Source organism: Sorex araneus, chromosome 3, assembly GCF_027595985.1.
Source record: "Sorex araneus isolate mSorAra2 chromosome 3, mSorAra2.pri, whole genome shotgun sequence".
Classification (NCBI taxonomy): Eukaryota; Metazoa; Chordata; class Mammalia; order Eulipotyphla; family Soricidae; genus Sorex; species Sorex araneus.
The window spans coordinates 34303533-34318736 of record NC_073304.1 but is presented as its reverse complement, the minus strand read 5'-3'; the positions used below and the strand labels follow the sequence as shown (position 1 = coordinate 34318736).

General features: G+C 41.2%; 1 pseudogene; it reads left to right on the top strand.

Moving 5' to 3' along the window:
* Positions 1 to 243: 243 nt before the first annotated feature.
* LOC101553438 (Y-box-binding protein 1-like) lies at positions 244 to 1277 on the top strand (annotated as a pseudogene).
* Positions 1278 to 15204: the final 13927 nt, after the last annotated feature.

Here is a 15204-nt window from a genome sequence, read left to right as displayed (position 1 = left end):
AATCAGTTGGCTTGGGCTCAACTCCATCACTATTAGCTATGATCTTGGTCAAGACATTTAAGTGCTTTGTGCTAAGTTTCCTCACCAGTAAAAGGATCATTGTGAACATTAAATGAATTTCATATCTGTGAACATTTAGAATGTCTGACACACAATGAGCTCTAGTAACATTTGCTGCTATTCTAGTCAAATATTAAATTCGATTTTAAACATTTTATTTTAGAGTTCGATCGGTAGCGGGAACAGAGAGCGGACCCCAGAGAGCCCTGAGCAGCCCCACCGCCGCCGCCGGCCTAGTTACCATCACACCCCGGGAGGAGCCGCAGCTGCCGCAGCCGGCCCCAGTCACCATCACCGCAACCATGAGCAGCGAGGCCGAGACCCAGCAGCCGCCCGCCGCCCCCGCCCTCAGCGCCGCTGACACCAAGCCCAGCACCAGGGTCAACAGCGCAGGGAGCGGCGGCCCCGGGCGGGCTCACATCGGAGGCGCCCGCGGGCGGGGACAAGATGGTTCAATGTAAGGAACAGATATGGTTTCATCAACAGGAATGACACCAAGGAAGATGTATTTGTACACCAGGCTGCTATAAAGAAGAATAACCCCAGGAAGTACCTTCGCAGTGTAGGAGATGGAGAGACTGTGGAGTTTGATGTTGTTGAAGGAGGAAAGGGTGCGGAGGCAGCAAATGCTACAGGCCCTGGTGGAGTTTCAGTGCAAGGCAGTAAATACGCAGCAGATCGTAACCATTATAGACGCTATCCACGTCGCAGGGGTCCTGCACGCAATTACCAGCAGAATTACCAGAATAGTGAGAGTGGGGAAAAGAATGAGGGGTCGTCGGAGACCAGGCCCAACAACGCTTGCCCTACCGCAGGCGACGGTTCGCACCTTACTACATGTGGAGGCCCTATGGGCGTCAACCACAGTATTCCAACCTTCCTGTGCAGGGAGAAGTGATGGAGGGTGCTGACAACCAGGGTGCAGGAGAACAAGGTAGACCAGTGAGGCAGACTATGTATCGAGGTAATAGACCACAATTCCGCAGGGGGCCTCCTCGCCAAAGACAGCCTAGAGAGGACGGCAATGAAGAAGATAAGGAAAATCAAGGAGATGAGACCCTAGGTTTTTCTCAATACACCTTTAAAGGTTTTTAAATTGTTTCATATCTGGTCAAGTTGAGATTTTTAAGAACCTCATTTTTAATTTGTAATAAAAAGTTTACAGCTTGATTTTTTCCAAAAAGTCAACAAACTGCAAGCACCTGTTAATAAAGGTCTGAAATAATTAAAAAAAAACCACATTTTATTTATTTATTTATTTTTAATTTTTATTTTATTGAATCACCATGAAAAAAGTTACAAAGCTTTCAGGTTTAAGTCACAGTCATATAATGATCAACCCCCCATCCCTTCACATGTTCCACCACCAAGAACCCCATGTATCCCCCTCCCACACCCATCCCCCCACCTGAGTGGCTAATGATCTTCACTTTATTCTCTCTATACTTTGAATATATTCAATATTTCAACAGAGAACTCACTCTTATTATTTGGAATTTTCCCCCAACAATCAAACCTGCTGAAAAGGCATCATTTGATAATTTGTTTTCCATTGCTGAGAATAAAGATTATATGAGCTCGCACGGCCACAACAGCAGCTGCGTGATTTTGGATTTCTGATATTTTAGCTCAGTTCACAGTCTAAGTGCATTTCTATAAGAAGCCGCTGAGAGTCAAATTGGGTTAGTAGACCTCCCGGATCATAGTCTTTAAGGAGCAGAGGGGCCGTTGTGTACACGGCTGCTCCAGATCTCATGTGGGAGTGCCAGTAACACCCCATCCCATGATCTCCTGCGTGCCACGTCACTGCCGATTTTAAATATTTTAATAAATTTACTAAATTCATTTTCTAAATTCAGCTATGATCCCCCTTATGTAATGATGGGCATACAAAAATGGGCCCTACAAAAACAGGATGAGAACGCTATTCAGGTATCCCAAAGAGGAATTGAAAGAGCTATGCTTGGAATATCATGTTTCACTCAAGTGAGAGAAGGAATCTGGAGTTTTGACCTCCAACAACGATCAAGAATCAGGGACAGGTCTCGTTAGCCAAGGCATCGAAAATCAGATGGGCTGAACACAATGCGATTTAGAGATGATAGCTAGACTAGAGCTGTTACTGACTGGATTCCACGGGACATCAAAAGAACGTGTGGCTGCCCACCTACGAGATGGTCAGACTTCTTTGTCAAGACCCTGAATGAACAGTTTGAGGCTCTTCGTGTTCCTGGAGCGAGCAGACACCATTGGGCTACACTAGCATGCATCAGGGACAAATGGAGAAGTTACTGGTGCCCACTCAAGCAAATCGATGAACAACAAGATGACAAATGATACAAGTGATACTACTTATTATAATCATTTTGTGCTGTGAACTTGTCAGTGTTCCATGGGGACCTGCAATTTGGGGTTGAATAGTTGGGGCCTCATGCTGTGGATCTCAGAGGGTATTCTCGGGAACCATATGAGGTACTGGTGATGAAACAAAAGTTGGCCATATGAATGTTAGCACCTTAACTCCTGTACTCTTTCTCTCTGGCCCCAAATTGGAGTGATAGCACAGCGGGTAGGGCGTTTGTCTTGTACGCGGCCGACCTGGGTTCGATTCCTCCATCTCTCTCGGAGAGCCCAGCAAGCTACCGAGAGTATCCCGCCTGCATGGCAGAGCCTGGCAAGCTCTCCGTTGCGTATTCAATATGCCAAAAACAGTAACAAGTCTCACAATGGAGATGTTACTGGTGCCCGCTTGAGCAAATTGATGAGCAACGGGACAGTGCTATACTTCTCCTTTCAGTTTCCATTAAATGCCCAAAGACAGATTACTGTGGCATCTCAAATTAATGTAAAGTCCTTCTGTAATTTAATGAAGAGCTTTTAGAAAATTTCATTGTGTCCCTGAGTGTTACCACCCCTAAAGATACTGATTCAGTGAAGTTGTCTGAGGATGTTAGACACATCTGAGAACATCTGTCATGGAGTAATGGGTTCATTCTAGCTGTTGGGGCAAAACAAATATTCAAGTGGTACAAGCACAATAAATAAAATTCAAGAGGTACATATCATGGGTAAAGAATAGTCAAAGAGGGTAGGATCCCACATGGCAGAAGCTTCCTGTGCAAGGTGGGATTAGAGTAGTATGAGAGTTTTCAAGAATTTTTTAGGAGACTAACAAAGCAGAAATATGAAAAATGGGAAACTGCCAGAAGTCATCTAATCATATTGATGAATAAGGTATAATAGGGATGAGTTGGGGGATAAAATAGATCAGAGCTTTGTCATAAAAGACCTTAGATGCAAGGGTGAGTAATTTACTCTTAATTTTTCGGTCAGTGGGGAGCCATTGAGGGTTTCCTAAAGCAATGTCTCATCACAGCTGTGCTTGAGGAAGAGTAATTATTCTCATAAGATGACTCAGAAGAGAGAGAATGGGAAGAAGGGAAACTGAAGAAGAGTTTGCCAGAATGTTTCAAATGAGGATTAATGTGGATTTAAACAAGGGAGACTATGGAGGCACAAGTTTAATGGTAGAATCTTGGAGTTGTGATAATTGATTGATTGTTACTGGAAAAGGAGCAATCAAAGATGAAGCCAAGGTTACCAGCCTGGGGGAATAGAAGACTGATGAAGCAATTTACCAAAATAGTAAACCCAAATAGTAAGGCAAATGGAGAAATACTTTGGGAGGGATGGTGAATTAGGGTTTAGGTGCTAGATTGACATAAACATATTAGGGAGACAGAGGACAAGAAATCAAGTAAAATATCTCACTGGTACCATTGCCATGTTCTTTCTTCCCATATATTTAGCTTCTAATTCTACCCTTGCCACAGGATAGGTCCTCAATTATTGAATAATCTTAGAAAACAATCATCCTGAGTATGAGAATAAAAATCTAAGGAGAGACTGAGCACAGTGTGAGCCAAATTTGGAAGCATATCTACAAGACACCTGCACAAACATTGAAGGATGATACATACAGGGATATAAGTCAGAGTGATGTCGGTGGGCCCCACGGGTGACTTACATGAAGTAGGGAGGAGAATGATGGTCACTTTCTCCCCAACTGCCTCTACCACCCGGAACCCAGAGTTACTGGGTTCTTGTCTTGCTCGAGGAAAAGAATTTCAGGAGTAGACAAGCAGTGAAGTAAATAGATTTTATTTGGAGGTTTCTGAGGGAAGGAGGAAGGGATAAGTGGGAGAGAGAATAGTAAGAATAACGCACTCAAGAGAGACCGAGGGCTTCTCCGAGGGTGGAGGTGCCCCTACACATACCTGAGCTTTAGACACAAAAGTATGAAAGCATAAAAGTACACATCTCAAGGGAGGCGATGCGGGCGACACATGTGCTCGGCCATGTGGGCACAAGCAGCACATGGACTCAGGAAGCATATGCGCGCCCTTCCTTTGTTCAAGGTGTCTTTTATGGGGTTTTTTCAACCTGCCTCCACCCACATAGGGTTTCTTTCCAGGTAAAAGTTCATTGCTAAGGTTACCAGGAAGGTTGGGAGAGGTGATGGCTATCTTTGGGGAACCTCCTGGGGAGGGGTCCATTATCCTCAGGGTATGCTGATGGTTTCCTCTGGGTCTTTTGTTTTCTTGAATCTGCAAGTCTTAAGAGTCTTCTTCCCAGAGACTCTGTTAAATCTCAATTTTCATAGCCAAGGGCCTTTCCCTATCTACCTGCCTACATCAAGAGGAGAAAGAAAAGAGAAAAGTCCTAGAGAAGTAAGGCCATTCTAGACTGAGGTTGTGGAAACAAATGAGAGTTTTTAGGTAGAGGAGTGGCAAATAGAACAGTTTGAAGATGCAAGAAATTCTATTTAAAATGAAAGAAAATACTGTATTAGTCTCCTAGTTGTCATATAAATTACAACAATTTGGGTATCTTACAACAACAAAAAGTTGCCCTGCACTTTGGAAGCTGCAAGTTCAAATTCAAGACTCTTTATAAAATCTATAGAGGAATTCTCCCTTGCCTTTTCTCATTTCTGGTAATCCAGAATATTCTTTGGTTTATCTCAGCCTAACTCCAATCTGACTCTGACTATACAGAAGACTTACTCTCTTGTGCTTGTTTATCTTCATATGGATTCTCTTATCAATGTACTATAAGAAGGATCACATAACTGAAGCTGCTCAGGCTACTCTACAAAGGATGAGGGCAAACAAATTAAGGATCAGTGTGGTTGTGGTATGGATGCTGCATTACTGAGTTAGGATAATATTTTCTTGTTAGGGGCGGCAGATCTCTGCCCCGGGGAGGCTCAGAGAGACAAAAGAACAAAACCAAGACAACTCTTTCTGCAAATGCATGGGGTTTATTTAAGCCAATATAGCTATATTGGGACCTTCAACTGTGCCTCAATAGCGTGGCATAACTGAAGGCCCTAACTCCAAAAAGCAGGCTGTATTTATACCCTTTTTGGGGGGGAAGGGAAAATCACACATATTGCAGCATCAAAGGCAAATCACACCTATAGATCAAAGGGGATCACAGATAGGTCGCTTAATTTGCATATCTAAACATTTGTTGACTGTTAACTGCTTCCCTGCAAATGTTTGCTTACAAGTTCCTAGGGCAGTTTGTTGGCCCATTTGGGACAGTTTCCTGCCCAGCGGTAGGTCACGAAGAAAATAACTTTCAAAGTAGTCAAACAGTTACAAAGGCAAATTTAACTCTTAACCTGCCCTCCTCTTCATTCTCATTAAAGAATGCAAGCTGTGCTCACCACGCCTTCTTATCAGCATGTGTACACACATAGGAAAAAGATAAGGACAGATAGACATCAAACATTTAAAAACGGAGTCAGATTCTTCATTGCACATTCCTTTTCTCTCATGATAGTCTCTTCATAAGATGGAATAAAAGCTTTTTTCTGTTAATAAGTGACTCATATGTGTCTTTAACTTTCTACCCCAGTGCCTGACTTCTTCATAGCAAATTTTGTCTCCCTGTAGTTTTCTCATATTCAGATATCTTACCTTCCCTGCCTCCCAACACCAGCATGGCAAACAACCTGCTGACCACATTTTGGAAGAGATTCTTCTTGTTAAAAATAAGGTGGCAGTGATTAGGAGGAAGTAAGAGTATTTTAATTTGTTTTGATAAATGGAGGTTTGGGCCACATCTAGGGTTGCTTGGGGGCTACTCCGGGCTCCGTGCTTAGGGGTTACTTGGGGGACGGTAAGTGGCACCAGAGATTGAATCAGGATAGATATGTGGTGGACAAGTGCCTTAACACCTATTTCTGGTCCAAATTTTACATTTTGAGGGTTAAAAAAATGCAAAAACCAAGAAGTACAAAAATAAAAGGAACACAGAGGGCAAAGTCAATGACCTTATAAGTAGAGGCAGAATTAGGCTATGTGCTCTCACTCTATTTGCTCTGGGTTATCAAACATCTCTACTGTTCAGGGAGAATTGTACTTCCCCTGGAACTTTCTATCTGACATCCTCATGATGAGCCCTAAAGGAAGACGGTGGAGTTCACACTGGTGGATGTTATATCCCTGCCATTCTTCAGGTCTCTCATCCCTGTGATTCAAATTTGGTTCCTAATCTAAAGGGAGTTGGTTGATGGCCAGGCTTTTTTGTTCCTGACAGAAACAAGCTCACAAAACTCTTTCCTATTGAGGACTTTAATTGGCCTTCTCTTTTGTGGCTATGTGTGAAGACGGTTTTCTGCCTTCTTTGTAAATACTTTTCTCTAGAGTAGCAAGATGGCCTCAAGCTGTAGAGTGGATTTTACATGCAGAAAGGGAAAGAAAATGATTTTTTAAGACTCTTTTCTCTGTTAGCTTGAGACACAAAGAAGCATTTTCCTTAGCTCAAGCATTGTACTGAACTAGCACTGGCTGCTTTGTCAAATGAAGGAGAAATAAGGTGAAAGAAGTGAGGGGCCTGGTGGGGATCTGTAGTCATTAAGTCCTTAGCTGATTTTCTAATTAAACACTTTATTTTTTAAATTTTTGGTTTTTTTCTGATACCTTTCTACTTCTCTGCGGTTTGCTTTTCCCTTCATAACTCCGTTAGTAGTTTTACTATTTTAATGCCCATAATAGCTGAGCTAATTTTGCTGTCATTCGATCTAATGATATCACTCAGAGGAAGGTTTAGGAAATATTCTCTCCATAGATGTACATGTTAACACACACACAAACACACACTTGTTTAAAATTTGACTGACTGAAAAGAACTCTTTGAGCATCAGGTGATAGTCACAAGAATAGAAAAGAAAGAAAGAGAAAATCGTAGAAGTCAGAGACAAGTTTGGTATTAATATTTTACTAAGGATGGAGACTTGACCAGACACCCAGGAATCAGAAATCCTTGATTCCTACACACATGAATTACTTCTTCATAACCGTCACCAAGAGTGATCTAAATCCAAGGTAATGGTTGGCCATGCAAAGTGAAGCTTTATGACAATTGAGGGCTGTTCCTATAAGGCCCAAGATAGAACCTGTTTAAATAGGGCCTTTTTTCCTAGGTTATCAAATGAAGTGACCTATTATTCCCTCAAACCATAACAGAGAAAATGGAGCTGGATAAGGAGCAAAGAAAATCCAAATCATGATTCTGAAATCTGTCAATCAGGCCTGCGTGTTCTTCCTGGGCAGAATTTAAAGATGAGTTGAAGAAAGTGACCTCAAAAACCTTATCCATGAAGATCAGAAAAAATTTTTTTTCTTGATATCTTTAGAAAAAACAAGGCACTAGGCACTTTTTTTTTACATCAAAGCCTTCAGTCATTTTTGTCTCCCTCTGCCTCAATTCAACTCTAAAATGCTGCTTCAAATCTGTTGTGCAATTTAAATACTCACATTTATTAAAATAATTCAGTATTTTGTTTCCAAAAAAATCCCAACAAATTTGTTTCCGTTAAATTAGGCTGGAGCACAGCGGTAGTGTGTTTGCATTGCACACGACCGACCAGGTTCGATTCCTCCGTCCCTAATGGCAAGCCCGGCAAGCTACTGAGAGTATCCCGCCCGCATGGCAGAGCCTGGCAAGCTACCCGTGGTGTATTAAATATGCCAAAAACAGTAACAACAAGTCTCACAATGGAGATGTTACTGGTGCCCGCTCGAGCAAATCGATGAACAATGGGACAACAGTGACAGTGATTTTGTTTCCAAACCTATCCCTATAACCCTATGATTTTTTTGTCATTCTATATACTCCTCTAATTTAAAAAGGACTGTTTTCTTCAGGAACTTCTTTTAGATCTGCCAGGAGGTGTCCATCTCTCTCTCTCTCTCTCTCTCTCTCTCTCTCTCTCTCTCTATATATATATATATATATATAGTCCTCACTCAAGACTGAGACCTACCATTTTCTGACTATTTTATCCTAGTTTCTTATTGAAACTTATGGTTCATTAATCAAGAACCAAGCTTATTTACTGACCATTTGCATGGACCAAGTAGTTGGGAGAACCTGATCATAAATAAATATGTTAATCCCACTTCATAAGGAGCTTTTCTGGGCCAGGAACATTATCTCTAATACTTGTCACATCCTGTTAACATTTAAATTTAAGAAACCAAATCTCAAAGGTAAGCAGTATTTTCAAGGTCATACAAGTCTGAAGATGGAGGAACAGGATTTACTCTAAAGGAGACCTGGTATGTATGTATGTAAATATATATATGTGGATATATATATAAAATCAATCTATAATTTATAGTTTAGTAACATGGTTATTATAGCATTAATTATTTTAGTTTCTGCTGTATAATGTTATTCAATCACAACCAAAACACTCACACCCTTCCACCAATAAAAATATTTTATTTAATATTACAGTTTAGGTTATATGTTTGCACCAATATTGATAATTATAGTTTTTGTGTATACAGTTACCTCATCTTACTACCAACAATCAGTTCAAGGTCCTCCACCAATGCCCTTATGGTAGAGATAGGATGTAAACAAATCTCTGCTTTCAAAATCAGACTTAATCTTCTAACCTTAGAGAACTCTTGTTCCCAATCTATTAGTGCTGTAATGATTAGGCCTTGAAATTCTGACTTTGTCTGTTATGGACACTTTCTTTGCCTCCCAGAATTTGGGTTGCGTTTTGTTGGGACACAGTGTCCAGGTGAGAAATCATACCTCCAGATAAATGATGGTATATGACTCCTGACTAGTACCCCAAATAAGCCACTTTATAGAGGAATGAGTTGCATAACCTGGAGGACAGTCATCTCATTCTAACAAATAACATTGGGTGAACTGATTATTGCGGAAAAGCTGCATGACTCTCCACAGGGAGAGGATCACGCCTTCTTAGAAACATCTTTCCCAGTAGCAACTTCTTGACAGCAGCCAGGACCTCATAGTGCCCAGCACACAGGAAACATTATCTTATATGATCATTATCACATCTTTTTGAAGTTTATATTAATTTTTGCCCAGCTTACAGATGTGAAAACAGAGACTGGGAAGTAAATTGACCCAGTAGACAGTTAATAAAGAGCAGAACTAGCATGGAAATTTAGGTTTAGAATATAAGCCATCTACATTTCATGACTGAATTAATTAAATGTAGCATCCTGCCAGCTGGATCCCACCTAGTTCTCACATGCTGTGCATAAGGCTCAGGACAGTATCACTGTATCACTGTCATCCTGTTGCTCATTGATTTGCTCAAGCGGGTACCAGTAATGTCTCCATTGTGAGACTTGTTACTGTTTTTGGCATATCGAATACACCACGGGTATCTTGCCAGACTCTGCCGTGTGGGCGAGATACTCTCAGTAGCTTGCCAGGCTCTCCAAGAGGGCCTAAGGAATGGAATCTGGGTCAGCCGCATGCAAGGCGATCGCCCTACCCGTTGCGCTATTGCTCCAGCCTGTTCAGTACTAGTAGTTCAATATTATCTGCCATGGAAATAGTTGTTTGATTTGTTTGTTTTGTAGAAAATTGAAGAACTTTGAGTAAGCAAGATAAAAGAAAGATTTGGCCTTCATCAGCTCTCAGTCCACTGCAGATATTTTGATGCTTAGGCACCATTTCTATTTTGGGCTTTTCACATATCAAGGGTGAGAAATGATGTTGCTAGATGAAGAACAATCAGGCATGCAGTGCCAGACCATCTGGGTGGAGAGTACAGCTGTTTACAGAAGGCATTTGGCTTCCAACTACCTAGCACCTGAAAACTTGGGGAACCTAAGCTTAGGGCCAGGTCTCCCTTAGAGAGAAGCATTGCTCATCCTACAATAGTATCTCCTTGACTGGATTACCCACAAGAAGCTCTCTGGGCCCAAGAAAGCACCTGTGAGAATCTCTGAACCCTGAATTAGAGATAGTAATGTGGGCAAGCCACAAGGGGTCTGCCTTGCAATCAGAGGGAGTAATCAACTGTAAGAAGGAGTGGGAGAGGGCACAACCCAGAGGCACAAAGAATTCTGCCTTCTTGTGTTAGGTCTCTCCTTTCAACCATCAATTCTGCCTGGATGATGGGGGTGACAAGGGGCATGTTAGACAAAAAATAAGCAATCTGAAATAGGAGAGATTTCAGAAGAGGGATCATATGCGTTGAAAGAAGAAGGAATTTTAAATCAAGTCTTTAAACATCAATGGCCAAATCTTTAAACATAATTATCTCATATCTTTGCTCTCTAAATATCTGTGATCAGAGAAAAGCCCTCATATTTTAAAATTACTAGATTTCAGCTGTTCTTTTCTCCTCCTTTCCCTTTTTATGAAACTACTGAAATTGGTGGCCTCCACAGATGGCTTATGTGAGGCAGAGAATAGAAAGAAGGTCACTTTCTCCAGATCCACCTCTGGCACCCCAGGATAAGCTGGCAAGCCTAGAACTGATAATGTCTGTGGATGAGCTTCTGCCAGCATGGGCTAGAGCCTTGTCAGCTCCACCTGGTGACCATCAAGCCATACCCGACATCTACTTGGTCTTTTTAGCACAGAAGTTAATCCCCACCATCTGATTTATTAGGGAGTTGCAGAATCAGGATAGAGCAAGGAATTTTTCTATTTTGCAGAAAAGTGAAGCCAGTCCTAGGCCTTACCCAGGATTTCCAGGTCTCTGTCCTATCTCACAGAAAAGAATTTCAGGGGGAGATTAGCAGTGAAGCTAAAAAAAAGATTTTATTTGGAGGCTTTTAGAAGTGGGAAGGAGGGAGAGCAATGAGAGAAAGGGAGGGGAGGGGAGAGAAAGAGAGAGAGAGAGAGAGAGAGAGAGAGAGAGAGAGAGAGAGAGAAAGTTATGTACTCACGAGAGAGCCCCCAGTACACATATGGAGAGAGGAGATGCAGGCAACACATGTGCTCAGGCACCACATGTGCTTGGGCTTTTATATGGGTGGCTTTTATAGGGTTTTTCCACTCTGTCCCCTGTGGGGCTTTCTAACTAGGTAAAAGTCCTTTGCTAGGGTGGTTGTCAAGGAGGTAGTGTTGAAAGTGGTCCATGGTCCTCTTTGAAATTCCTTTCCTGGCCTTGTTTCTGCTGGAGCTTCTCTTAGAGGGGAATTCCAGTCTTCTCTGGGTCTTTTGACACCAGGTAAAGTCTTATCAGGCCTTATTCCTATCTGCAAAGTGGAATTCCTGCAGCATTAGGCTATTGGTTTTATTACTTCCTAGAAATTTCATTGCCAAGGAGCCCTTTACTATTTACCTGCCTACATCACTACCATGAAATTTTAAATATATTTTACTCATCTCTATATTCTTTCTTACCTATTCCAACCCAGGAAATCTCTAATCTACTAATACATTTTCCCAAAATTTCTGTGCCATGAACCTTTCTCCTCCCCTAAATCTAGAATTTTAACATTCAAAAACCAGGAAGACTACTTGATTTTCCTTCTGCAACTCTCTGCTATTGCATCTTTCCCAAGAATATGAACATTGAATAACCTGGTAATCTGCTCCCTGAATACAGCAGGAGTTAAACATCATTAGGAGGTAGTTAATGTGGAAAAGATAATATGTTAATATGGCTAAAGAACTGTATTGATATAACTTATCAAACCAAAACTGTTCTTTCCTTGTATTCCAAGTACTATCATAGGTCATTTGTTTGATGTTAGTATAAATAAGAAACCAAGTTTGGGGATAGTTTGCTCTTAGAACAAATTAGTATAAACCATAGTAAAACCTGAGGCTGGAGGAAAAGCCTTTCAGTGGATATTTCTCACTGCCTGGAATCTTCTTGGGATCCCAAACCCATCCCAAGCCCTAAGGAAATCTCTTCAAGTCAAAGATTCAGTGGAGTAAACTTGAATAACTGTAAGAGGTAAAGTAACTTCGCCCCAGCATTGGGGTACAGATGGGAGATTATCTATTTGAAGCCTCATTCCTAAAGTCTTAGAAGAATTTTTTATTTCTCATACTTACCTTCAATCAGCTACCCACTTCTAGAGAAACAGACTTTGAGACACTGCTTCCCAGTTTAGAGGTACATTTCTTGGCTGAACCACAAGATCATTATTCTTCATTCACAGTGCCACTTTTTATGGTTAGAGCTTTCTGCAGGCAACTGCAGCCTGATAAGAATACATCTGAGACTATACTTGAAGAGCAACCACATTCACATAGCTCATATATATATATGTATATATATATATATCCACAAAGCTTATTTGTACAGTGGACTATAATAGAGTTATTATTTCAATCTTACATTGTTGTGGTTCATTTCTTACTGTGTCTAATGTATAAACTTTAGCATAGGTGTGTGTGTATGAGAAGGTTCTGGTACTAATTGCAGATTCAGGTATCCCCCAAAGGCCTCATGGAGCATATCCCAATCCAGTGGATAGGGGCCCAATTGTCTACTTCTCTTATCTTCTCCTTAGCCACCCTCAGACAGTATGAGGTAGAGTGTGGCCTAGCATAGAAGAAAAAGGAAATTCCTGTATTCATGGACCTGAGGATGTGATGATATGGAAGCTTATGAAATATTTCATCTCAGCTGCCAAGTTAATGAATTATTTAAATTTAAAAGTATGTTCACACCAGGGCGAAGGCTAGCAGAAACAAATGGGACAGAAATGGAGCTGCCTATAACTGCGTATAACCCATCAAAACTGGGATGCTTTAGCACTCTGGGACTCCTGAATTATTTTCTCATGAGAAAAGTGAATTTGTGATATCCCAATCATTGCAAACATTGACTAATCTGGCATTTCAGAGTGAACCAATAGCACAAAAGTTTACCCATATGCCCAGAGTTGAAAGTTTGAAATCATCATTTTTTTCTCCTTTCCCTACAATTCATCTCTGGTTGGACAAGATATCCTGGTTAGCTCCCAGGGAGTATGTCTTTAATCTATTTTACACAGACTCACCTCTCTGGTCTTCTTCATTTAGGAGAGTTGCTTTCTTCTATAGATAGCAGTTTCCTGTCCTCCAAGTCACATGGCCAGTGGCCTTTGCTTACAAGTGTTTACTTCTTTGTTCCCTGAAAAATAAGTTTAAATTCCTCAATGTGATAATAATGGTTCTCTCAGGCTGACTTTAGCCTCCTTTTTATGCCTAAAAGGTTGGCTCTAAAGTCCCAGAGCAAGGGACTAAGTGACACAACTTCTACTTCTTCCTGCATTATTTTTATTTAAGCATGTTTCTTCTAGTGGATATAAGCTCTTATGGCAGGAACTGTGTAAGATATAAACTGGGTATTTCAATTAAGTTTGAATGAGGAGTTTGTATTGAAATCCAAGTTACAAACCCACAATTAATTCCCCCAAAATTTGTGGTTTGTGCTTAGGTGGTTTCTAATGCTTCTCTTCCTGCTCTACTTTTTTCTTAATATCTCTACCCTTTCATTTAGCTACTAAACAATCCCTTTACCTCTCACCATGACTGGCTTACTTCCTGATATTTTAAACCACACCTTCCTCTGCCTTCCTCTGGGTCCTACCTGCCCCCTTCTTCAGGGAATGATGAGAAAGCAAAGCATTCCTCCCCACTCCATCTTGGGGAGGGCGTGATGCTGCATTACTCCTTAGCCCATTTACAGATAAACCTAAATAAAAATAATGCTTCCCAAGAGGAGGCAAGAGACCACTCAAGTGGAATCAGATCCAAAGACAATAGATGAGGGAGGGATAGAGAAGTCAATATTATGGTAAGAGGCCCTAAGGAGGAAACAGTGTGGAGATGCTCCTGATTCCACGCAGGTGAAAGAGAGGCCATTCTTGTCCCTGGGGCTGTAACTGTTAGTGCGTGGGGCAAGTGGCTTGGTACCAGGGCTGAGGGGACACACATGGCAGAATTCTTGAGTCCAAGAACGAAAAATATTAATATTTCTAAAGTATTGTATTGAGATAAATTATCAAACTAAAATTGTTCTTTCCTTGGATTTCAGGTACTATCATAGGCCATTTTTTAGTGTGAGTGTAAATTAATTGCTGTGTCTAACTGCGGACAACCTGTTATTAGCACAAATTAGTGCAAACCATAGTGAGGCATAAGGCTGGATGAAGGCCTTTCAATGGAGATTCATCACTGCCCAGGATCTCACTTAGTGGTCCCAGGCCCATCCTATGGAAATCTACTTATGTATATATTTCACCAATTTTATGTGGTATACATATGAGCATACTTAAAATATGTGTGCATATCTTTACCCAAGGCAAAGTTAGGCAAGAGGGACATCTGGGTTGGGATGACTTTAATGCCTGGACAGCTGGTTCTAACTCTCTAATGAAATCTGCTGTAACTCTTTGGCCCTTTAAAATAAAATTAAAGCCCCACAATCTTGTGAAATCAAGAAGGATGCCTGCCATCACTAGAAAGTTAGGAGATAGAAAGTTTCCACCCCAGGTTTCAGACCTGAGAACAGGTCTTAAGAAGAAGGGAAGTGGCTGAATTTAGTTGTCTCTAAATACAACCTCATAAATCCTCATGCTGTGGGATGAGTCACTTGCAGCTGATACCCTCATTCTGTTCTCAGAGATGCTTGGTAAGAACATCCCTGGTGACCTTTTGTCATATGGAAGAATCTGGCCTTGACCATACATTTTAGTTTATAGATTCTTCTCCTATATTTGGCACTGTTGGGTTAGTTCATCAACATCAAGACATTTGATTGCAATTAGGGAAAGTTATATCCTACCACAATCAGTGTGCAGCTTTGATGTAGTCAGACTGGCAGGTAGGAAAGGCCCC